Source organism: Balaenoptera borealis (assembly GCF_965194805.1).
Source record: "Balaenoptera borealis genome assembly, chromosome: 3".
Classification (NCBI taxonomy): Eukaryota; Metazoa; Chordata; class Mammalia; order Artiodactyla; family Balaenopteridae; genus Balaenoptera; species Balaenoptera borealis.
In genome coordinates, this window is record NC_138866.1 from 150,285,488 (window position 1) to 150,310,739 (window position 25,252).

Genomic DNA, 25,252 nt, shown 5'->3' on the forward strand with positions numbered 1-25,252 from the left:
CTGAAAGCCAAGTTTGTTTGACTTTGCAGTTTCAATGTGGTCTACTCCCTGTAGTACTCTGAGATTTGTCTGTTCCTTTCCCTCATCCCCCCTATGACCCAGGAAGGTATGTCTGTTTCTAAGGAGTTAGCAAGGCCAGGAGAAGGTGACAAAGCAAATCAGCCCAGAGGCATTTTGATAGCCCAACCCTTAGTCCAGTGCTCTTTCTAGTGTTTGATGCTGTGTTGAATCTGGTTATTGCCATCAACTTGCTGTGTGATTTTGGGAGAGTTGATCCAATCCCCTGGTTAAGACCTTCCTCCTCTATTACAGATAAGGAGCTTACTGTCAAGAAATCATGGTGTCATTCAGTGAATAGGTAAATTAGTCATCCATAAAATACAAATAGCCCACAGTAATTATTTAGAGGGCCACTTTATATAGCAATCTATGACAGATTTACACACAGGACAGTCATGAGTGTATATATCTTTTGCAGATTTTATAAAAAATTTTATTTTCATTTTTCAGATATTTAAATAAGTATATCTTCAGCCTCAGAATTTAGTATATAATTTTCAAGCCACTGAATTGTTTTTTTCTTGAATCTAGATGATTTATGTATGATATATAATTTCCTATCATATCAATTATATAAAAACTGCATTATATACCATTATTTTAGTTCATTACATAATTTATATTTTAAACGAAATAAACTATACATAAACAAAGTAAAAAAACCCAAAAAATTACTTTGTGTTTAGCTTTGGGTGATTATAAGTACCAGCTTTTAAAAGAATTTTTGAAAAACAGAAAAAAATAGAATAAAAATTACATAATTCTGTCATCCAGAGGCCATTACTATTAAGATTTTACAAAATTTCCTTCCATTTTAAAAGATATTTCCCTATAAACAAATTGTAACATATATTTAAATACACACACACAAACACACAATGTTATTGTTCCTCATTCCCATAAAAACCATTTCCCTATGGCATCCATACATTTATGTATCCATTTATTTCCCCAGCCATCTTATACAACAAATAATTTAAGGTGGCTTAAACTTACTTTTTTTTTTAAATTTTTTAAAATTTATTTATTTATTTATTTATTTATTTATGGCTGTGTTGGGTCTTCGTTTCTGTGCGAGGGCTTTCTCTAGTTGTGGCAAGTGGGGGCCACTCTTCATCACGGTGCGCGGGCCTCTCACTATCGCGGCCTCTCTTGTTGCGGAGCACAGGCTCCAGACGTGCAGGCTCAGTAGTTGTGGCTCACGGGCCTAGTCGCTCCGCGGCATGTGGGATCTTCCCAGACCAGGGCTCGAACCCGTGTCCCCTGCATTGGCAGGCGGATTCTCAACCACTGCGCCACCAGGGAAGCCCTTAAACTTACTTTTTAATGACTCTTATTCTTTTATTTAACCATTTCCATGCTGTTTGACTTTTCTAATATTGTGCTATTATAAGTAATATAGCAAAAGTTTTTGCATTTAAGACATGAGAATACAACATTAAAGTCTGAATAAAAAGTCAAGGCTCTATACACATTGAAAATTTACTTTTCCAGAAAAATTGTATCATTCACTCCATCAGTAATGGATGAAAACACCAGTTTTAATACATCCTTGGCAGCATGGTATCATATGAGATTTTGTTTTTTTAAAGTAGTTTCACACCTAGTGCCTACATCTTGGTTTCTAATACCGTTTTCCAACTAAAGCAACCAGAGCTTCTTGGAGAAGTGACTAGGTGTGGGATAGAAAATATACAAAATGAGCCTGGATTGTCTTGTAGTGCCAGAAAGTAAGGAAGTGCCGATAAAAGAAAGTGATGCAGGCTGTATGTCAAAAGGTCGAAGGAACCAACTAAAGAGCTCCAATGGCCAAAGGTTTGAGCAGCAGAATAAAGCAGTATTTAGATTATAGGCTAAGCATAAAACAAATATCCATGACTCCAAACTGATGTAAATAATGATTGAACAAATAAATAAAGGAAGGAGAATAGACAAATCTCTCATGTAGAAGAATTCCAAATAAACGGTGTGGTAACTCTGCCCTCAGGTAGTTCCCCCTCCTTAAGCATGGCTTCGTGCAGAGACTTCCGAAGAATGCACTATGGAAATAGGAGAAGAGAGTAACTTCCTGCCTCAGCCCCATGCTCAAGGTCATCATGTTGATGGTATGCCATCACTCGATATGACGTGATGACAATGGCACTTTACCTCTGGGGTCCTCCCCCCCAAAGGAAATCATCCCAGTCTGTTCCTGAGAACAGCATTGGACAAATCTAAATTGAGGGCTATTCTCCAAAATACTTAACCAGCATTCCTCAAAACTATCTAAGTCATCCTAAACAAGGAAGATCTCCAAAAGGAGCCTCAGGAAGAACGACAATGACATGTAATATAATTTTTATTCTCTTATCTGATCTCTTTTCTTTCATGATTTCACAAATTCAAAATCTTGGATGGTATTTTAAAGGGCTTAAAATTCAGATAGTAAATTTGTTACCCCCCAAACAATTACAAAGCCATGCATCACATTGAAATTTTCAATTAAGTTGAATTTATTTTGGTGTAAGACTTGGGTAGGGTTATGACTTAATTTTTACCTAAATGAAGAGCTTACTACATCTGAATTATTTGTTATATAATTTATTCTTTCTTCACTGATTTAAAACATGTATATTTATCATGTACCCAGTTTCTATATATATATATTTGGATCTATTCCAAAAAAATGTCATCTGTCCCTTAACTCAATATACTTTTCTCCATTCTCTCTGTCACCTCTAATTTAAAACCCACTGTCATCCTTTTCTTATATTACTTCAAAAACCTAACTATTCTCTGTGCTTTGACTATGTTCTCCCTACAATCCATTCTTCACACAGCAACTAGACGAACATTTTAAAAGTACAAATTGGATCATACTGCCTCCAGTAAAAAGCTTCTCCTCCTTATTAAAATAAAATATAATCCTTACCAAGATGAAGTATACGTCTTACCAAAATACAATCCATAGTCCTTACCATGGCCTACAATCTCTTCATGATCTAACCCCTGTGTCTAGCTCTGGCCAGCTTATGCTACTCCTGTGACATAACCGCCTGATGAAGCCTCAAAAGCCTTCCCTATTTCAGGGTGTTTGCACCCACCGTTCCCTTTGTGTGGAACCCACTTACTCAGGTTTTCCCCACAGTTGACTTCTCATTCTTTAATTCTCACTTGTTATATGGTCTCCCTTCCGTTTCCTTGACAATCTTATCTTGGTGGGATCATCCCTATTTTGTCAGTTCCTCTCATGTTATCCTGTTTATTTCCTCCATAGTGCTGACTGTAATTCTCTTTCCTTCCTAGGGGATCAAAATATGGCACCCCAAGAATGCCTCTGTAGCATAAAGGTTATTTTGAGCTGAAGGCAGTAGAGAAGAAGCAGACACAAGAAATGCTCTCTGCCCTCCTCCTACGCCTCAAAGCAGGACAAGAGTTTGGAAAGGTGTCTCTCTTTCCTGCACCAGGAAGAGCAGAACTCACCAGGACTCCCGGCACTTATCAGCCCAGAGCACAAAAACCTTACTAAAATAGCCCTTATCTTCCATTAGTTAACCACATATGTTTACCTTCTCACGGTTTGCTGCCTCTAAGAACCTAAACCCCTTTTCCTTTGTCTTGTCACTTCTCCACAAATTTATTGTTCTTTGTTAAAATGCTAAATAAACCCCCTATTATCACCACTGCTTTGAGTTATTCATCCCTGAGTTCTGTCACATGTACACTTGATGCATGGGTTAACAAGCTCTGTTTTTCTCTTGTTAATTCATCTTTTAAAACTCTAATCTGCAGAGCTACAGCCAATAAACCTAAGACAGGTAAAGGAAAACAAGTTATGTTTTTCCTTGCCTACACTGTCTCTCTCTCTCTCTTCCTTTCCCCAGGATTTACTGAATGCCTGCCTCCCACTGGTCCATGAGGGTAGGAACCTGGTTGTCTGTCTTGTTCATCACTGTATCCTTAGCACATCTCACATAGTATGTGCTCAATGATTTTTATGGCATAAATGTTAAATGAATTGAACAGTTGGCATATCTTGGTACTAGGAACACATTTTAGATTGTTGTATCTTTTTATCTAGTGATTTTAATACACTTACTCTTCCAGATGAATTTGTAAATTTGCTTTTTGTCAAGTTAAAAATATCAAATTCTTATAGAAATTTAGCTGTATTTCTAGATGACTTTGGTGATAATTGATATACTTACAATATCAAGCATACTTACAATATACTTACATATCCAGGAACATGATATGTTTTTCCATTTTTCAGATGTTCTTTTTAAGTCATTCAATAAAGCTTATAGATCTCTTTATATAAGGATGTTTTAGCTCTTTTTTTTCTAAACATTTTATATATATATAGTTTTTTTAAATTTATTTATTTATTTATTTATTTTTGGCTGTGTTGGGTCTTCGTTTCTGTGCGAGGGCTTTCTCTAGTTGCGGCAAGCGGGGGCCACTCTTCATCGCGGTGCATGGGCCTCTCACTATCGGGCCTCTCTTGTTGCGGAGCACAGGCTCCAGACGCACAGGCTCAGTAGTCGTGGCTCACGGGCCCAGTTGCTCCGCGGCATGTGGGATCTTCCCAGACCAGGGCTCGAACCCGTGTCCCCTGCATTGGCAGGCAGATTCTCAACCACTGCGCCACCAGGGAAGCCCTAAACATTTTATATTTTTAACTTCCTCTTGAAAATGGAATCTTTACTTTAATATATTTTATAAATTACTGCTATTGGTATATAGGAAATTATTGGATTTTGTGTGTTTACTTTGTAATTAGTCTTTTTACTAAATGCTAGTATATTCTAATAATTTTTCAGTTTGTTTTTCTTTATTTTCTGGGCATACTATTATATCAGCTTAAGACAATAATAATAAATTTTCTTTTTCTATATATTTTTTTCATTTTTATTGTACTATAATATACATAACAAAATTCATTAAACCATTTTTTAGTGTATAATTCAGTGACATTAAGTACATTCAAAGTGTTGTGCTACAACATTATACCTTTCCAGGACATTTTCATCATCCCAAACAGAAACACTATACCCCTTAAACAGTAACTCCCAGTTTCCCCCTCCCACTAATAGTAGGCAACCTCTATTTTATTTTGGGTATCTGTGCATTTTGCTATTCTAGGTACCTCATGTAAGTGGAATCATACATATTTGACCATTTTTTTCTGGCTTACTTTCCACCATATTTTAGGAACGCCTTTTATAAACAGCATGTTTAATACTCCATTAGAGAGTCTCTCCCATTTAAAAAAAGATTTTGGTTTAGCTTCAATCATCATCATAATTGATAATATCTGACCTTAGTTTTTTTTAATTTTAATTAATTAATTAATTTATTTATTTATTTTTGGTTGTGTTGGGTCTTCGTTTCTGTGCGAGGGCTTTCTCTAGTTGCGGCAAGTGGGGGGGTCACTCTTCATCGTGGTGCGCGGGCCTCTCACTATCGCAGCCTCTCTTGTTGCGGAGCACAGGCTCCAGACACGCAGGCTCAGTAGTTGTGGCTCACAGGCCCAGCTGCTCCGCGGCATGTAGGATCTTCCCAGACCAGGGCTCGAACCCGTGTTCCCTGCATTGGCAGGCAGACTCTCAACCACTGCGCCACCAGGGAAGCCCTGACCTTAGTTTTTTTGCTCTGTGCTTTTAAGCTTTTCTTTTGTTTCCTTATTAAATGGCTCTATTGTTTTTATCTTTTATATCATTTCAAATATACATATATATTTATAGACCTATCTATCTATTTGTAACCAAACCGATTCTGAGTAAGAGAGGTGATCCCTTCAATCAGACATACATGTAACGTCTTTTTCCTCATATAAGGCAGTTGTTATCAAACATTGTGGTCTTGAGTTTAAAGATGTTTGAAAACCTCCCCTGCAAACTTGCCTTTGTGAAGGATATATTTATCATTATTTGCCATATTAGAAATTAAAATTGAGAATTTAAAAATATTTATTAATTCATTAAAATATAGTAATAAACTCATTAAAACTTATAAATAATACATTTTAATGAAAACTACCTGTATTTTCCAAAAAAAAATTCAGTGAGGAGAGTGGCATTGCTTTATATTTTTGCAAATCTCTTTAACAGGTGCTAAATAAAAAATAGTTAAATTCTCATATCTGCTTCTCTTCATTTGCTTTGTGGCATTATGTTGTTTTGATTGAAGTGTATGAAAAAAAGTACAGTAACAGAGTTATGTAGTTGGAGAATAAAGGAATATTTTAAACGTCTTTTTGGATAGTTATGAAAAACTTTCTTTGATATTACATCAAAACTTGGTAAATGTTAGTTTCTTAAAGATGAGTTGCAATGTAGATGCTGAAACCATAGCAACGAACACTTTGTCCTCTGTTACATTAAAATCCACTGACTTAGGGCTTCCCTGGTGGCACAGTGGTTGGGAATCTGCCAGCCAATGCAGGGGACACGGGTTAGAGCCCTGATCCAGGAAGATCCCACCTGTCGCGGAGCAACTAGACCCAGGCGACACAACTGCTGAGCCTGCACTCTAGAGCCTGTGAACCACAACTAGTGAGCCCAAGCGCCACAACTACTGAAGCCCGCATGCCTAGAGCCCATGCTCCACAAGAGAGGTCACCGCAATGAGAAGCCCTCGCACACAATGAAGAGTAGCCCCCACTCACCGCAACTAGAGAAAGCCCAAGTGCAGCAGTGAAGACCCAACACAGCCAAGAAATAAATAAATAAAAGAAAATAAACCATGGTAACTGTAGAAGAACGACTGATTACCCAAATATTAAAAAAAAAATAAATAAATAAAAGTAAAAACAAAAATATCCACTGACTTATCTTGCACTTCAAATGGATCTTTTATAACATCAGGCATTGGTCATTTAGAAAATATATTAAGTTTCTGAGTTCTATAGACTTTCCAAATGTTGACAGATTTCACTAAACCACATTAAAAAATCACATTCGTTAATATTACCACTGTCTCATCAGAAAAGACTTTATGTATAGGAAAACTATGAAGACCCATGGTGGCAGATATAAATTCTAAAAAATTCTAATTTCCCTTTAAAATCTCCGATTTTGTCATTGGCAACAAATGCTGTCAGTTGTCCTTGAAGTGTCAGGTTCACTTTGTTTATTTTTGAGAAAAAGTGTGCCACATGTCTGTTTCTAAATAACTATAGTTTGCCAGTTATTCATTCAGTAAAAATGCTATTCCATGAGAAAAGTGGCTAGTTCTGCTAGCAACTATCTTGGAGCAACCATTGAACTTCTGTAGGTGACACAGAGCTTCATGTCTATCTTCTGTGGTATAACAAATTACCCCTAAATTTATCAGCTTAATGCAAAAATAAACATTTATTATATCTCACAGGGTTTCTCTGGGGCAGGGATTTGGGATCAGCTTAGCTGGGTGATTCTGGCTCAGGGTTTCTCATGAAGTTGTAGCCAGGTTGTTGGCTGTTGGCTGAAGGCTTGACTGCAGCTAAGATCCACTTCCAAGATGGCGCACTCACATGTGTGGCACATTCATGCTTGTTATTGACAGTAGATAGACCTCAATTCCTCTCCATGGGGTCCTCTCCGTAAGTCTTCTTGAATGTCTTCATAACACGGCATCTGGCTTCCCCAGAGGGTGTGATCTAAGACACAAGGAGAAAGGCACCGTATCTTTATGGCTTAGCCTTGGAAGATACACACTCTTATTTCTGCAGTATCCTGTTGGTTACTCAGGTCATCACTATTCAGTGTGGGAGAAGATGACACAGGAGTGTGACTCCTAGGAGGGGAGAATCCCTGGGGATGTCCTGGAGGCTCAGGACCATAGCACACATCTCTCAGATATAAATGGACATGTTTACAAGGGACAAGATATTTCATAATTAGTACTTTTACTGTTGCAGCCAGGACATTATTAAAGGAAATTAGCATTTTAAAAAAAGTGCATGAGAGCGAAGACTATAATGTCTAATAATACAGTTTTGTGCCATTGCTTTGATTCAAGCTTAGGTGCTAGAGCTTGACCCACCATTGCTTTTGTGCTATCACTGCAAATAGTGACACAGTGAAAAAGGGCAAATAATATCATTACCTTATTATGAAAATAGTCAACTTTATGGATTATCTGAAAGTGTACTGGGACCCCCAAAGGTCTGCAGAACACATTTTGAGAATTACTGACTTAAGGGATGCTTTCTTTGATTATATTGTAGATGATTATTTTCTTATTTATTATGGTGTGTAATTCAGGAATCTCAGTCATGTATATGTCAGAGAACTCTTCCATTATCTTCCATGTATCTTTTTTACCTTTTATCGTTTTAGTCTATTCCTCCCTTTCTTTTCAATCTGAGGATGATTCTCTAGCTTTTTTCCACATTACTGATTCAATTTTCTGCACCATCAGTTTTGGCATTTACTATGTCCAGTGAGGGTTTTTACTCTTTTTATGAGCTTTTTCCCCCCAATTAATCCTTCTCTCTCCTCTTTCCCCTTTACTTGCCTGTTTCAACTCTGCTTTGTTGAAACCTAATGATCTCTATTCTCTGATATGCTGAACTAATAGAGCACACAAAAACACAACACCCAACATGTACTTCTGAGACTTTTCTGGCTCTCCCCGGTAAGCTCTACTTATGCGGACACCCCCTCACTGGATCATGTGGCAGTGGTGGTCACCCTCTAATGGCCACCAAGAAAATGTACCTGCAGCACTGCCCAATTAGGAGTTTGGCACAGACCTTGTCTCTTTGAATAAGACAATGAGAGAAGTAAGACATCACATCTTTTTCCAGGCTGTGCTACCTGCTTAGATAAAGCCTGTGTTTCCTGCGAGGAGAGATGTGCTCTTTTTCTCAGTTTACCTCCCTCTGCCTTGTGGTTATGAAAGATCTCGCTTGGATCCTGGCATGTTTGTTAGACCTTGGTTTTTGGTGTTGTGGAATTTTATATGTTTCTTTATAGAGGTTTCTTTATGTGTTTCTTTATAGAGGAGGGGAACTATTATAAGCCACAGTAAAATTTTATTTAAAAAAATCTTGCTCCTGAAAGAATTTGAAAGATTGTAAAGATTTATTTTCTTGGTAAAAGTGACACAAAATTGCAGCATATTTTAAAGTAGGTGAAGATTTAGAGGCTGCACCAATCAAAAGCCCCGTTTCAGCACTTCAGGGAATTTCATTTCTCTTATTTTCCTTGGTATTAGTTTTAAAAACTTTATCATAATTATTGCCCATGCAATGTTGGGCTGATTTTTAATAAGGGTGTAACTTCAAGGTACAACTCATGCCCAGCGCTGTCATTTTATGCTCTGTACTGGGGATTTTAAAGTTTGAAAACCCTTGAACACTTCGTGATAAAAAGGTCCACAGAATACTGGAAGAATGCATTCAAATATTAATTGTAGATATCTCTGGGCAGTATATAATAGTGAATTTAATTTTCTTCTTTATGTGTTTTTGTATTTTTCAAAATTTTCACAAAGTTAGTGGGTTACTATTTTTTATGACACAAATAATACACAAAAACATGTTTGTTGCATAAAAATCCCAACAATGTAGAAGAAATAGAAATAGAATACTTCATTTTCAACCCTTTTCCTAATCTCTTTGCCCTTGGCAACCATTATCAGTTTGGTGTGAATCTTGCCAATCCTTTTCCAATACATTTATATTCTTTTGGATTTTTTTTTTTTTTTGGCTGCGTTGGGTCTTCTTTGCTGCGTGTGGGCTTTCTCTAGTTGCAGCAAGCGGGGGCTACTCTTCATTGCGGTGTGTGGGCTTCTCATTGCGGTGGTTTCTCTTGTTGTGGAGCACGGGCTCTAGGCATGCAGGCTTCACTAGTTGTGGCTCGTGGGCTCTAGAGCGCAGGCTTGGTAGTTGTGGTGCACGGGTTTAGTTGCTCCATGGCATGTGGGATCTTCCCAGACCAGGGTTCGAACTCATGTCCCCTGCATTGGCAGGCAGATTCTTAACCACTGCGCCACCAGGGAAGTCCAGTACATTAACATTCTTACATGAATAGATGTATGTTTGGAATAAACCTCCGGCCATATACGTGTTTCTGTATCTTGATCTTTTTCCTTTGTTGATATATCTTGGAGAGCTGTCCATGTGAGTATATGTATATCTCATTCTTTTTACAAGCTATGTTGTACGCCATAATACGGATACATCATAATTTGGTTAACCACTTCCATATTAATGGGTAGTTAATTTTTTTTTTTTGCTTAATTTGTGTCATGCTTTATTTATTTATTTATTTATGGCTGTGTTGGGTCTTTGTTTCTGTGTGAGGGTTTTCTCTAGTCGTGGCAAGCAGGGGCCACTCTTCATTGTGGTACGTGGGCCTCTCACTATCGCGGACTCTCTTGTTGCGGAGCACAGGCTCCAGACACGCAGGCTCAGTAATGGTGGCTCACAGGCCTAGTTGCTCCGCAGCATGTGGGATCTTCCCAGACCAGGGCTCGAACCCGTGTCCCCTGCATTGGCAGGCAGATTCCCAACCACTGTGCCACCAGGGAAGCCCTGGGTAGTTAATTTTTTGCATTATTATAAACTGGTGCAATAGACATCTTCGTATATGAATTATTTTGTGAAGGTACGTATATTTTTCTAAGATAAATATCTAGAATAGAAATGGTGAGTCAAAGGACATGCACATTTTAACAGATGCAAATTGTACAGTCTTGAATTTGGGTATGCAAGAACAGGCCTCTAAGCTCCCATTTCAGACCTTGGCAGAAAACCTGAATGCTCCTAAGTGTGATAGTATGCACAATGAAAACAAAATCTGGAGGAATGCATGACACTTTCAAACATGGTAATGTCTTCTACACCTGCTGAAGGATGGAGACAGCTGCTATGGATGAATTTGCTATATTCCCTCAGCACCTGGTGCTCAACTCAGAGAAGGCCCAGACTAGCAGTTATACCCTGATGGGGGTGGTGGTGTGCTGAGCTATGGGCTCTTCCCAACCACATTGGCTTTAGACATTTTATTGTTGCTGGACAACTCCCCCAGGTAGATGAAGAGCATGGAGGGCAAGAAAGTTGGAGAAGAAGGAAGTGGGGGGGGGGGGTGGGAATCAGCAGAGAACCAGAGTGTTTCATTTTTATAGTGTTTTTCCAAAATGTAACATAGGATAGAAAACATCGAATGATTACTTTGGATACTCAACGTGGTAGTCTTATCCATTAGAGACAGTGCTTGGCAAAGAGTTTTGCTTATTCTCTTCCTTCTTTAAGTGAGTGATAGAACAGTTGATAAATGTCATTGAATTTTTTAGTAGTGAAGATTGTTAGGCTTAACAGTATGCCTACCTCACCTATAAATACCCACACTTCAGCCTGCCACAAATACAGCCTATGGTCTCTTCACCCCTTTGCTCTCTTTGTTCTTTCTGTCTTTTCAGAGTGTCCTTGACTCTAATCTCCTAGGCTTACATTGAATTTCCCTTTCACCTTGAATCCACCCATGTTCACCTTTCTGTGGATGAAATTTTGTCTATCTCCCTCATATGCTGGTGATTACACTCTTCCTTATAGTAAGTTATAGAATTCTTATTATTTTAATAGATATAATACCTGTATGTGATACAGAAACCAAAAAGCATAAAAAAGCATAGAATGAAAAGTTTATTGCCTTTTCACCCTTATAGAGGTCTCTCTCTCTCTCGTTTTTACTCACATTGTACTATACATACTATTCTTCTTCACTTTGATTCTTTCTTTTATTTTATATATTTATTTTACAGTATCCTAATGTATTGATTTCCTAATTGGCAGGTACCAGGACAGCCTGTTGAACCTCAGGTTTAGCTGGCTTGGGGGTGGACCGCCTCTCTGTCAGACATACTCGTAGGCTACTCGAAGTACATTTTATTTATTTATTTATTTATTTATTTTTATTGCAAAGGTTTTTTTTTTTAACATCTTTTTTTTTAACATCTTTATTGGCATATAATTGTTTTACAATGTTGTGTTAGTTTCTGCTGTACAACAAAGTGAATCAGCTATATGCATACTTATATCCCCATATCCCCTCCCTCTTGCGTCTCCCTTCCGCCCTCCTTATGCCACCACTCTAGGTGGTCGCAAAGCACCCAGCTGATCTCCCTGTGCTATGCAGCTGCTTCCCACTAGCTATCTACTTTACATTTGGTAGTGTATATATGTCAACGCTACTCTCTCACTTCGTCCCAGCTTCCCCTTACCTCCCACCCCCGTGTCCTCAAGTCCATTCTCTACGTCTGTGTCTTTATTCCTGTCCTGTCCCTAGGTTCATCAGAACCATTTTTTTTTTTTAGATTCCATATGTATGTGTTAGCATACTGTATTTGTTTTTCTCTTTCTGACTTAACTTCACTCCGTATGACAGACTCTAGGTCCATCCACCTCACTACAAATAACTCAATTCAAAGTACATTTCAGATGTGCCATGGACTCTATATTGTGCAGCTGACTCTTCCCAACATTCTTACTAAATTTGTTGAAATTCTGTTCAGTCTGGTGTCAGAAAAGAGTCATAGACAGAGGCAAAATTTATTTTACTCATATAGATTAATATTAGGACCACCAATACCATTAGAAAACAATGAAATAAAATAGTAGTTGCAGGGAGCATCTGCTGAGCAGAGAGGGCCTCTCTGGGGACCAATTTCAAATGAAGGCATTCATTTCAGGGTTTGGTTTTTAGCTGGGTAGCTCCCTAACACTTTCTAGAAACAAGGTACAGGGCACTCAGTAAATGTTTGCTGAGTTAATGACTGAAGGCCATAAAGTAGATCTGAGATGACCTTCAACATCAAACTTAGGAGGTGTTCATGCACAAGTCAGATGGGAAATTTTCACTTATGAAAATTTGGAAACAGGAAAAGTTCAACTCATGCTTTGATAAAATTATGAATATGATCCTGGAATATTTCAGCTGAAGAGACTTTGGAGGACTTCCATCTTAAAGTGTGTAGCCAGGAAAACTGAGTCCAGAGTAGGGAAGAGACTTACCCAAGGTCTCCCAGCTGATGTACGTAAACCTGTTCCCCAATCTGCAAGATTGCCTGACCTCTAAACAAAATATGGTTACCACTTGCATCCCCTTTTTCCTTCCCCTTGGATAAAATGTCTTGTTTGACCTTCTGATATAAACACTTTTAAACAGGTTTAAAAATTGTACTTTTGTAGTTAACCCTTATATGAAAGAGGATTGCATTTCTTTAAATCTGTAACTTGACTCCTTTTCAACAATATTCACCCACCCCCTGACAAAGGAACACTGAATCCACCATTTACGCTTTGCTTCCCTCCCACGTTTAAAATACCAAATCTAAAATAAACCCCAAAATCTTGGTTGAGATTGAGTTTCTGGAACTCACACATTTGAAGCTCAGCATCACTGTGAAACTTGCAGGTCCTTCCCTCACTGGTGGAAATTCACATGCGTTTGGACTAACATATTCCAGGTCTGTGTCTCTTAACTGGGGCATGTTGTCATTAAGTATTCATAACTCCATCTTTCTTCATGTCAGCTAAGCTTTTTATTGCCTTGCAATTGCTTTTATTAACAGCAAAGTGGATGTGTTTATTTACACTTACACAGGAAATGAACCGAATTTTCCTGGTGGTATGGGTCTCACTCCAAGTCATGCACTATACTTATCTTAATTAGACTTAACGCAGATCTGAAGCTTGCTTTTCTTCCCTTTCCGAGGTAATTTCTGGAAAGGGCACAAATAAAATTCAGCGATTATAGAAAGAAGATGAAGCTCAATTTGTGGTGCTTATAGTTTATTAACTTTTTTTTTTTTTTAAAGAAAATGTGTTTTGATGATGGACACATAGACGATAGGCTGCAGCCATGAGCTGCAGTACATAAAATGACTTCACTCAGTAGCATTTATGATAAAGAGAAATTAATAATTCTGACAATGAAATAATCATGGCTTCTTCTATGTTAGTTTAAAATCTATAGAACTGAAAATAAATGACTACAGTGAATAAAAGGAGAACGTTTAAATTGCTATTTTTAAATGCAGCAAAACACTAGTACCTGGTCTGGAAAAAACACCAAATGAAATTTAAAACGGATACTTCTTTCTTATATGAATTTTCTGATTTTAAACCTTCCTTTTGTACCCCATGTGAAGTCATTGTGTGAAGAATTCAAATACTGTAATTGAAACAAACTGAAACTCATCAATAAGCCAAGTGAGGATTCTGAGAGATGAAGACAGCATTGTATTGCCAACTTTTTTTTAAAAAATAGCATTTGGAGAAGCTAAGAAAGCAGAGAGATTTCTCTGGGATCATACCTCATGTGTGACAAAGCTGTGATTGGAAGCACGTTTCTAGACGTCAGTTTAGTGCTCTTTGCACTGTCTCCTGCTGTGATTAGAACTCTGTTTTCCTCTCCAGTTTTATTCATTGCTATCATGAGTCTGGCAGCTGGCCTCTTTTTAGGTTTATAAGAATCGACTTCTGGTGCTTAACACCCACGCAATATACTGAAGACATGGTTGAGCATGCAAAGGAGGGGAAAAAATTATCTTTTAAGTAAATGTGGGGAACAAAAACAAGGGCAAGTAGGTTGGGCTTCTGAGTCCCTCTTTATTTAATCAGTCACCCGTCCATCCATCTATCCATCCATCTATCCCCCATCATCCATCATCCATCCATCCAGCAGACATCAATGAGTGCCAACTATTTGCTAGGCTTTGTGCTGGTTAAATGAGGATGCAAAGGTGAACAAAATAGACATGGTCGATGCCTTTAAGGCAGAGGTCCCCAACCCCTGGGCCACGGACTGGTACCGGTCTATGGCCTGTTAGGAACCGGGCCGCACAGCAGGAGGTGAGTGGCGGGGGAGCGAGGGAAGCTTCATCTGTGTTTACAGCTGCTCCCCATCGCTTGCATTACTGCCTGAGCTCCGCCTCCTGTCAGCATTATGGTGAGTCGTATATTTCATTATATATTACAATGTAATAATATAAAGTGCACAATAAATGTAATGTGCTTGAATCATCCGGAAACCATCCCCCCGACACGCCACCCCACCCCGCCCCGGTCCGTGGAAAAATTGTCTTCCACTAAAACGGTCCCTAATGCCAAAAAGGTTGGGGATCGCTGCTTTAAGGAACTTACCAACCAGCAAGGGATACAGACATCAATCAAATAGTGAAACAAAGGCCTGAGGGAGATTAATGCCCTGAGGAAAAGAACACATCATTTGGGGGCAGAGAATTTTCTCTGAAACAATGAATTTGGTCTGAGATCTGAAGAATGACCAGGCACTAACTAGGTAGAGTGAGGGGGTCAAGAATATTCTAGGCAGAAGGAAGAGCCTGGGTGAAAGAATGAGGAAGAAAGATGCATTCCAGGAACTGAAAACACAGTGTGACTGGCGCCCAGCCTTCAGCTGGAGAGTTGAAGGTTGAGGGAAGCTGACCCTGAGGAGTGTTGCAGGCTCTCATCATTAGGAATTTGGTCTTTATTCTAAAATCAATGGTGAGGGCTTCCCTCGTGGCACAGTGGTTAAGAATCCGCCTGCCAATGCAGAGGACACGGGTTCGAGCCCTGGTCCGGGAAGATCCCACATGCCGCGGAGCAACTAAGCCCGTGCACCACAACTACTGAGCCTGCGCTCTAGAGCCCACGAGCCACAACTACTGAGCCCGTGTGCCACAACTACTGAGCCTGCGTGCCTAGAGCCTGTGCTCTGCAACAAGAGAAGCCACCGCCATGAGAAGCCCGCGCACCGCAACGAAGAGTAGCCCCCGCTCCCTGCAACTAGAGAAAGCCCACACGCCGCAATGAAGACCAACGCAGCCAAAAATAAATAAACAAAAAATAAATAAATTTATAAAAAAAAATAATAAAAAATATAAAAGCAATGGGGAGATATTAAAAGGCTTAGGTGATCAGATTCACTGTCGTTTTGGCTGCAGTGTGGGGAATGTTTTAGAAATGAACAAGAGGAGATAGAGGAAGGTGGAGAGGCCACTGCAGGCATATATCAGCAATATACACTATTGATACTATGTATAAAATAGACAACTGAGGGGAACATACTGTATAGCACAGGGAACTCTGCTTAATGCACTGTGGTGTCCGAAATGGGAGGGAAACCCAAAAGAGAGGGGATGTACATATATGTATGGCTGATTCATTTTGCTGTGCAGTGGAAGCTAGCACAACATTGTAAAGCAACTGTACTCCAATAAAAATTAATTTAAAAATAAAATATTTTTTTATAATTAAAAAAAAAAGAAACAACGGAAGGTGGGAAAGGGAGGTGGCCACAGAGATAAAGAGAATAGAGCGAATAAACATCTATTTAGAAGCAAAACCAGACAACAAGCACATTACATTTATTGTGCACTTTATATTATTACATTGTAATATATAATGAAATATATAACTCAGCATAATGCTGACAGGAGGCGGAGCTCAGGCGGTAATGCAAGCGATGGGGAGCAGCTGTAAACACAGATGAAGCTTCCCTCGCTCCCCCGCCACTCACCTCCTGCTGTGTGGCCCGGTTCCTGACAGGCCACGGACCGGTGATGAGTTGATAAGGAGGTTGCTGCTATGGGAAGGGTGTCAGTGACGTCTTCCTGGTTTCTGGCTTGACAGCTATGTAGACAGTGGAGCCGCCACTTATTAATGGAGGGAAATCCCCTAACTTCTCGGTTCCTTAGTTTCTTTATTTGCAAAATAGTGCCAATAAAGAACCAACCTTTAGGGCTTGCCTGGTGGCGCAGTGGTTGAGAGTCTGCCTGCCAATGCAGGGGACACGGGTTCGAGCCCTGGTCTGGGAGGATCCCACATGCCGCGGAGCAACTAGGCCCGTGAGCCACAACTACTGAGCCTGCACGTCTGGAGCCTGTGCTCCGCAACAAGAGAGGCCGCGACAGTGAGAGGCCCGCGCACCGCGATGAAGAGTGGCCCCCGCTCGCTGCAACAAGAGAAAGCCCTCGCGCAGAAATGAAGACCCAACATAGCCATAAATAAATAAATAAAGTTTAAAAAAAAAAAAACCAACCTTTAGAATTCTTGTGCAAAGTAGAGATTTATAGAAGTCACTTTTAATATGTGTGGCATGGCATTGGGGGTCTGGTAAGCAGAGAGTGTCTGTTTGCTCTCCCTCTTATTATTTTTGAGGTTAACTCAGAGGAGGAATCTTGGAAGAGAACCAAGTTGGAAGGGTAGATAACATGTTCTGTCTTGGACACACAGAATAGGGATGATCTTTGAGATATCCGAGTGGAGATTTAAAGCGTACAATCAGACAGGGCTCTTTTGAGCTCTGAGGAGCAGTGCCGACATTCTGGATGGCAATGAACCTGGGTGCATTGCTGAGGCTGCTTGGGGAAGGGGAGCAGGGAGTCCCTGAGGGAAAATAAAAGGGGGATGTAGAGGAACGTAGGCCTGCGAGGAGGTAGAGAAGGCACAGCCCGTGGATTAGGAGGACAGCTGAAGGCCGTGTGACATCACTGAAGTCGAGGGAGGAGGGGCCGATGTTTCCCACGAGAGAGTGTCCCCACCAGCACGAAGGTGGCTGTGAAGTCTGGTTAGCAGCGGGCTCAGGCATCTCCGTGGGGCTTCCTGATATCACTGATGGGATGATGGGCTCACAAACGACTCTGGGAGTTTGTGAGTGAAGGGGAGATGAGGAAGTGCTATGAAGGAGAGGGGACAGAACTCATTCAATCCCTCCCCCAGCCATGGAAGCCTATGTGGTCTCTGACTCAGCTCCTCCCATTTATTTTTAAATGAATGGTGCGCTCTTGTGTCTTACAGCTGAAGAATTCATGTGGGGTGGGAGAAAGGGAGGGATTAGCTGTTTCACAAAGAACTTGCTTTCCAGGCCTAGGAGTATCAGAGATTTTTTGGGTTTTTTTTGGCCAAGCGGGATGTGGGATCTTAGTTCACCAATGAGGGATCAAACCTGTGCCCGCTGCATTGGAAGCACAGAGTCTTAACCACTGGACCACCAGGGAAGTCCCCAGAGATTTATAATAATAATAACCAGAGACAGCCAACTGGTTCTGGACCCACATGGGTTTGCTGGAACCCCACTACTTCCCCACAAGTGTAGGCGTCCCCAAGAGATTCTGACATGTCCCTGTTTTACACTGTGTGCAATGTTCCTTCTGAGCCACTCCTAATGTTGGTCATGGGGGCCCCCAAGATAAAAGGCACGTTTTTCTTAGGAGGACGTAGCACACTTGTTTAAGTAACATTTGCCTGGATGCTATGTTCTCAGAACTATGGAATCTCAGGGTTGAGGTTCTACTGAAAGCCAGTATGTCATATATATACACATACAAAACCTAACTATAACTGGGGCCCCATGTGGACCCATCTTTGCATAGTATCAATTACAGGAATTAAAAGTCCCTCAGAATAATAGAATTGAAAACACTGCCACTTTTTACTTAGCCTCTTGAAAAATCTCCAAGGGAGAGGCTAGGTGGAAGGAGGGGAGACATTGTTAATGCATAGCAACACTTCTTAAAAATTCTCTCCATGTCTCCTTTTCTGAGTATCCCCGATGTGGACTGCAGCTGTTCCCATGAAACAATGCTCAGCCCCAAATTCTCTTTGACATCCTATCTCTTCTCTTGCTCTCTTCCCTTTGATTTTCCTGAACCTGTTCAATGCAGCTCTACTTTCTCCTCATTCCCTCCAGCTGCCTTAAGTCCCTTATCTTCCACTTGAACAGTTCTTCTCTTGATAATCCACACTTCTCACTTCACTCCCTAAGTTCTGATGAATGAAAGATTCGTTTTTGGTTGCCTCTGCAAAGATGTTCCTGTGTACAAAGACCTTTAACTTGTTATCTCAAAGAGGAGAACTCCTACACTACCCACAGTAGCCTTGGGAATATGTACAACAGCCTCTCATTTGTAGCGAAGAATATTTGGGCTGAAGAAGGAATGAAAGCGCTAAGACTTTGTTCATGCATGGCTGCTGTCCATCTGTGGGCCAGGGTGGACCAGAGCAAAAGTTGGATTTAAGCTCTTGGGTCTTGATAGATTATTTGCAAGGTTGCTGTAGGGATTACAGAGAAAGAGGAAAGGGGTGTCATGATGGGGCCTAATTGGGACCGGCAGCTTGGAATTCTGCATGCAGTGCCGTGACTTCTGCTCTGCACTGAACATGGCTCTTGTCGCTGTGTGTTTGGTTGGGCTTTGCTACCATTCATGGAAGTGTCTCCAAATGCAGATGGACACCTCAGGGAGGCTCTGCTGTCTTCCAGCCTGGCCGGGCAGGGCAGCCCCAAGGCTCTTCACCTCCAGGGAGGCAGCACTCTAGAGGCCCGTGTGGACAGAGGCCATGAAAGCACATCTTCTCTCTCTGCCTTGACTAATCAGGGATCCAATTCCCCGACCTACCTCTTCTTTCCAGTAAAAGCCTGGCCCAAGATCATCCAGATTTGTAATTTTTTAACCAAACTTATTATGTACCAAATACTGTTCTAAGTACTTTGCAAATGTTAACTTATTTAATTCATATTAACAAGCCTATAAGGTAGGTCCTAGTATTACCCACATTTTACTGTTGGGAAAAAAAGAGACACAGAGAGGTTAACAAGTTAGCCTGAGATCACACAGCTAGTAAATGACAGAACTAGCATCTGAACCCAGGCACTCTCTCCGAGTATATGCTGTTTACCCTGACCCTCCATTGCCTCTCAGAGGAAAGCTTTCTTTGCCATCATATAAGACATAAATAAGCAAGAGGAAGGAGGCTTATATAATACGCATAATAATAGGCCCTATCTCATTGGGATGAGGTAAGGGTTGGTGTCATCATCAATGTAAAGCATTTTGCATACTCCCTGGCATGTTGTCACTGCTGAATAGCTACTGCTATTATTATATTGGGTTGGCCAAAAAGTTCGTTCGGCTTTTCCATATGATGTTGGCAGAAAACCCGAAAGAACTTTTTGGCCAACTCAATAGATTAAACAAACCTGAAACCAATAAGGGTTAACTGATTTGTTCAAGGTCACAGAAACAGTTGGCAACCAACTGGGACCAAAAAAAAAAAAACCCAGTTCCCCAGATTGGTCTAGTGGACACGTAGGCCGTTACTTCTCCTCTTAGGATGTTTAAATAGAGACATTCAGCAAAATGCCACAAAATCTCTAAGCTTGTTTCTCAAGTTGTAAGAACAAATTGCCTCGGGCCCTGCAGTGCCTCTAATTACTGTGGTCACCAACTGTAAACAGACCGTTTGGTTTTGTCAGTGCAAACAGCCAGCAGTGTGCAGGCACACTTGGATACTTTTTAATATGTAAAGAATTTTCCGGGACTTAATGCCGCCAGAATGTCAGAAGAGTTAATGGCAGACGTGGTTGTGGAAACGTTCTGTATTTTTAGACAACCTTTAATTAAAACACTTTGTATGTCTCGGGGACAAAATCATATGCTGCCACTTGAAGGCTGTCAGAAGGGGAAAAAGTATACAAAGCTTCTAAAAGCAGCTTTGCTTATTTTTATCTGAGATGGAGTTAGGGAGCCTTTGCAGGGACAAAGCTATATCTCTTGCTACAAAATTATATGAATGTAATACACAGGGCAAATATGCAAAGTGTTCAACATATTGTGTTTAATTTGTTGCATTCAGGGGTCAGTCTGGGGGCAGTGAGCTTAGCCTCGGCCTCCCAAAAGGCCCATGACCTGTAAGGCCTTCCTAATAAGTCCATACAATTGCTTATTAGCTTTGAGCACCCAAACAGAAGGTGGTTGACAGGACTGTGCTAATACGGAACCATAGGTTCCTACAGTTGCAAGTGATGACACACCCTTCCGAAGGAGTTGCCATTTTGAAATGGCTGTCTGGAAGCAACTGTGTGAGAATGTAAAAATAGTGTTTTTATTGCCAAGTAATGTGCACAGCAGAATTCTCTACCATCACTCCATTCCTGAATCCCCACCCGTTCTATGGTGGTTTTGAAATACAGTAAGTCCCCTACATACAAATCTTCAAGTCGCGAACTTTCAGACATGTGAATGTGCGTTCACAGGTCCAATCACATAAGTTAGCTCATCTGTCTGGCGTACGCTGTCACGTGCGCACATCCTCTACAAGTGGTTGTGCTTTTGGCCACTTTACTGTGCAGTACTGTATAGAGTACAGTAGTACAGTATCTTTATGTCAAGCCCAGGATGTCCGGAAGCAAGCGTGAAAGCAGTGGTGATGTAGCTGGTACAGTGAAGCCAATTGTCTTAGTTGGGCACCTAGGCTAACTTTGTTGGACTTAACGAACATGCTCTGAGAACAGAACTCGTTCATATGTACTGGACTTACTGTGTGAACAAATGCTGTGATACTGTTTCCTTCAACAGGTGGAGTCTTATTCCCCTCCTGGGAGTGTGAGCTGGACTTAGTGACTCATTTTTTGTGAAGAGAATAAAGTGGAAATGTTGGTATCCATTTCCAAGACTCGGTCATAAAAGGCGCCAGGCCTTTCTCCTTGCTTTCTCTTTTGGATCTCTCCTTCTGGGAGCAGTCAGCTACCACGTCCTAAGGACACTCCAAGAGCCCTATGGAGAGGCCAGGTGTCACGAAGCAGAGGCTTCCTACTAAGAGCACCTGAGTGAGCTTGGGAACCCAGTCGAGCCCTCAGATAACTGAAATCCCAGCTGATATCTTGGGGGCAACCTCATTGGAAACCCAAGCCAGAACCACCTGGCTATACCACTTCTGAATTCCTGACTCACAGAACTTGCTAGACAAAAACCGTTTGCTGTTTTCAGTCACTAAGTTTGGGCTGATCTTTCAGGCAGCAGTAGGTAGCCAAAATGCACCCCTAACCCCCATCTTTCCTTCACTTTGAGTTGGTCTCTCACTCTTACCCGTGCTTCTTGTTTATCCCCTCAATGAGTTTCATTGCACCCTCGGGCGTCACCCACACTTTAGAAAATAAAGCTGTGATGGTGGGTAGGGCTGGGGGAGGGTAAGTGTCTTCATTTCTCACAGACTTTGGTAATAATAATTTTTTTGGTAAACTGCAAATTTGAAATTTGTTTTTAGAGCTTTTCACAATGTACCCCGGGTGGCATCCAAACCTCCTGCTTCTCTCAGTGTTGGGAGGTCAAGCAGGATGCAGCCGGCACAACACGGGAGCTTGAAGAATTTTAGTCCTTCCCTGTTGGCTACATTTTTCTGGTGCCATGGCTTTTATAGGCAGCCTGTCCCTGCTTTAATGATACCAAGTGACCATTATCCACCTTGAACTACAAAATCAGCGGGCTTCCCCAGGGTCCTCAGGAATGTCCTGCTGATGCTTAGCCAGAATCCGAAAATATTTGGTTTTCTCTTCCCCAGTGTTTAAGATGTGATAAGGGAAAGATGAACTGGGGAACCACCACTATGGCTATTTCTCATCAGTGCATCCCTCCCCCTGAAGATGGATGTGTGCCATGTAAACCAAATACCTACAGATGGAACAGGGTTTTTCCGTTAGCCTCCCACTATATGGTTGGACCTATGTTCCTTGGGAAATGTTTTGTTCCCAAGACAAAATATAATCACACTTGAGAATGAAGAGAAACTATTTAAAAAGAACACATAAAGGAAATTGGGAATTCTGTGACAAGATACTCATAATACTAAAATCAAGTAGCAAAGGATCTCAGACTGTTTTAACTTTTTTTTTTGCAAAATATTTACATCAGGAAAATCAGTCGTAGCTGAACTGTACTAGGTATGGGGTCTGAAGCAAACTAAATTTATAGCTGATTTCCTCCTAGAAATGAATGACAGGATAACATGCATTTATCTTTGGTCTTTTAGATCCATCATTCCTGGCATTTAATAGAAGCAGGTAGAATTAAAAAAAAAAATGAACAGATTGATCTGCAGTGAAGGAGAAGCATCAGAAGTAGGAATTTGAAACACAGTAGTAAAAAAAGAACTTGAGAAGATCTAGTGAAAGGATCTAAAAGTTATTTTTTAAAATGTATGAATTTAGTTTATGGCATTGGGCTTCAAAAATCATTGTCTCTCTCTCTCAGCTTTCAGCTTAGTTCTCGAAGCAGAGCAGGATTCATTTCATTTCCCAATTCAGGGAGATGATTAGAAATAGTAATTTTGCTTCACTCCCACCAGGGAGACAGAGAAAGCCACTTGAAGAGGATTCTGGAATTCCTCAAGTTGGAAGGGAATTGAGCTGATCACGCGCTGCAATCACCAGTGGAGCCTACAAACGCCTGGTGGGGCAGCTTCAGGAAAGGGATGGGCCTGTTGAAATTATGAGCACATGGAAGATCCTAGGCATGTGGGTATAAGTATTGGGAGAGCATCCTCAAGAGGAGGGACCAAATGTCACATAAAGTGGGAGTTAATATTGTAATTCGGGACACTGTGGTGGGACCATTCTCCACATGACAAACTAGAAATCAGGAAGCCTCAATTAAATAAAAGGTACAGATGCGGGCCCTGCCCCTGGAGGTTATGATGGGGTCTGTTAGGGATGGGAGGCAGGATTTCTGTGCTTGCAAAACTCCATGGATAATTCTGATACACAGTTGGGACTAGAAACTACCATGATGTAGGGTGGCGGAAGTTGACTGACAGCAGGAGAGTCAGCTAAGCTTTCCAAAACCAGCTGGTTCCTGATAGATGTGGGGCTTGTGAGCATGTGGGGTGGGTGAAAGGGAAGGATTAAGTCATTTCATAAAAAACTCGCTTTCCAGGTGCAGGAGTTGAGCTAGAAGTTGCTGGTTCTTCTAAACCAGTGGGTCCCTAGAGAGACCACGGACTCACAAGTTGGGCATGTGAATGTCGGAAAAGTTTAATGTCACCTCCTGTCTTCCCTGACCCTGGTGGGAGGAAAGGGGAGAATCCTGGGGGTGTTCCTGCAGCTCATGGGACCCCCTAAGAAACTGGCTCTTTCCCATGGAACCAGGGAAGAGGTCACACTTTTGTCACTGGATTTTGGTAGGTGCCAGGGAAGCAGCTCTTACTGGGAGAGCCACTGCGACCTCTGTTTTACAGAGTAAGTGGGTGTAGTCCTAACTTTCATTGAGAAGGGCCGGGTATTGTGTGGCTTAGTTGCCCAGGCAAAAGTGACCACCTATTCTTTATGAATACATAACTAAAAGCCAATTTACATTTCTATTTCCAATACAGCTTGGACCACTACATTCAAAGTGATGTATCATAATCACCCAGCTTTAGAGTGAAGACCTATAGACGTCAACCACTAAAACGAGCAGTCTACTGGCTAAAGAGAAAAGAATGCTTGTTGTAGGTGGCATTTGCCTGGAGACATGAGGACCCAGGGAGGAGATCCTGGAGGATGTCTTATCGGGACATGAGGCGATCTTGTGGGAGGAGGAATGTGTGCAAAAGCATGGAACCAGGCAACAATGGGGAGAAGTGAGGCAAAAGCAGGTCCCTGATAATTTGGCTGGACTTTAGGGCGTATGGAGGGAGTGCTAGGAAAGAAAGTAGCACAGGAAAGCTGGTGGGGGCTTGCGAAGGAGTTTGAAAACTAGGCTAAGGAGTCTGGATGTGATTTTAGAGGCCCTGGGAAACTAAAAGGCTTCTGGACAGGGGAGTGATGATACCTCTAAAATAGTAAGCCAGGGCAGAGAAGCTGGAGGTGAAAGGCCATGGGGCATAGTATGTGTGCGGGATGCAGCAATGAACACTGATACCACTGATACAGCGGCCGTGAGAACTGGGAGAAGGAAGCCTGCGGGAGGAGGTGTTACAGAGGCAAGAACTATCAGTTTAAGGGAAAACTGAATCAAAAAAGACTCCCAAGTTACTGGCCTGGGTGACAGGATACTGGGTGTGCACCATTAATAGAAAATGGGAGACAAAGCAGACATTGGGGTAGGGCAGAGTTCAGCTTTGGATGTACTGAGTTTGAGACACTGCTAAGGCATCCAGGTGGAGATGCTTAGCAGGCTCTGGGAAAATCAGGACCAGGAAGAAAGCAGCCTAGGAATGTGGATACAGGTGTCATTTGCATAACAGGGCTAGATGGAGCCCAGGGATTGGTTGGCATTGCAAAGATGGTGGAATGGGAGAGTTCATGTCAATATCAGTATCAGAGCAATACTAGGTACCGTGCCAGGTACTATGCACTATTTCCACCTTTGAAACAGCTCTATGAGATAGACCTTATTATCCTCTTTTATAGAGAAGCAAACAGAGGCTCAGCGCTTCTCAGTAACATGGACAGTGGGCTGCAGA

General features: G+C 41.2%; 1 long non-coding RNA gene across 1 annotated transcript; it reads right to left on the minus strand.

Moving 5' to 3' along the window:
- Positions 1–224: 224 nt before the first annotated feature.
- On the minus strand, positions 225–11,304 carry LOC309625846. The gene is made up of 2 exons (XR_014242779.1): positions 5,680–11,304; positions 225–5,361 (listed from the first exon to the last, which is right to left on the minus strand). It is a non-coding gene; the product is annotated as an uncharacterized lncRNA (long non-coding RNA).
- Between the last annotated feature and the right edge of the window lie 13,948 nt (positions 11,305–25,252).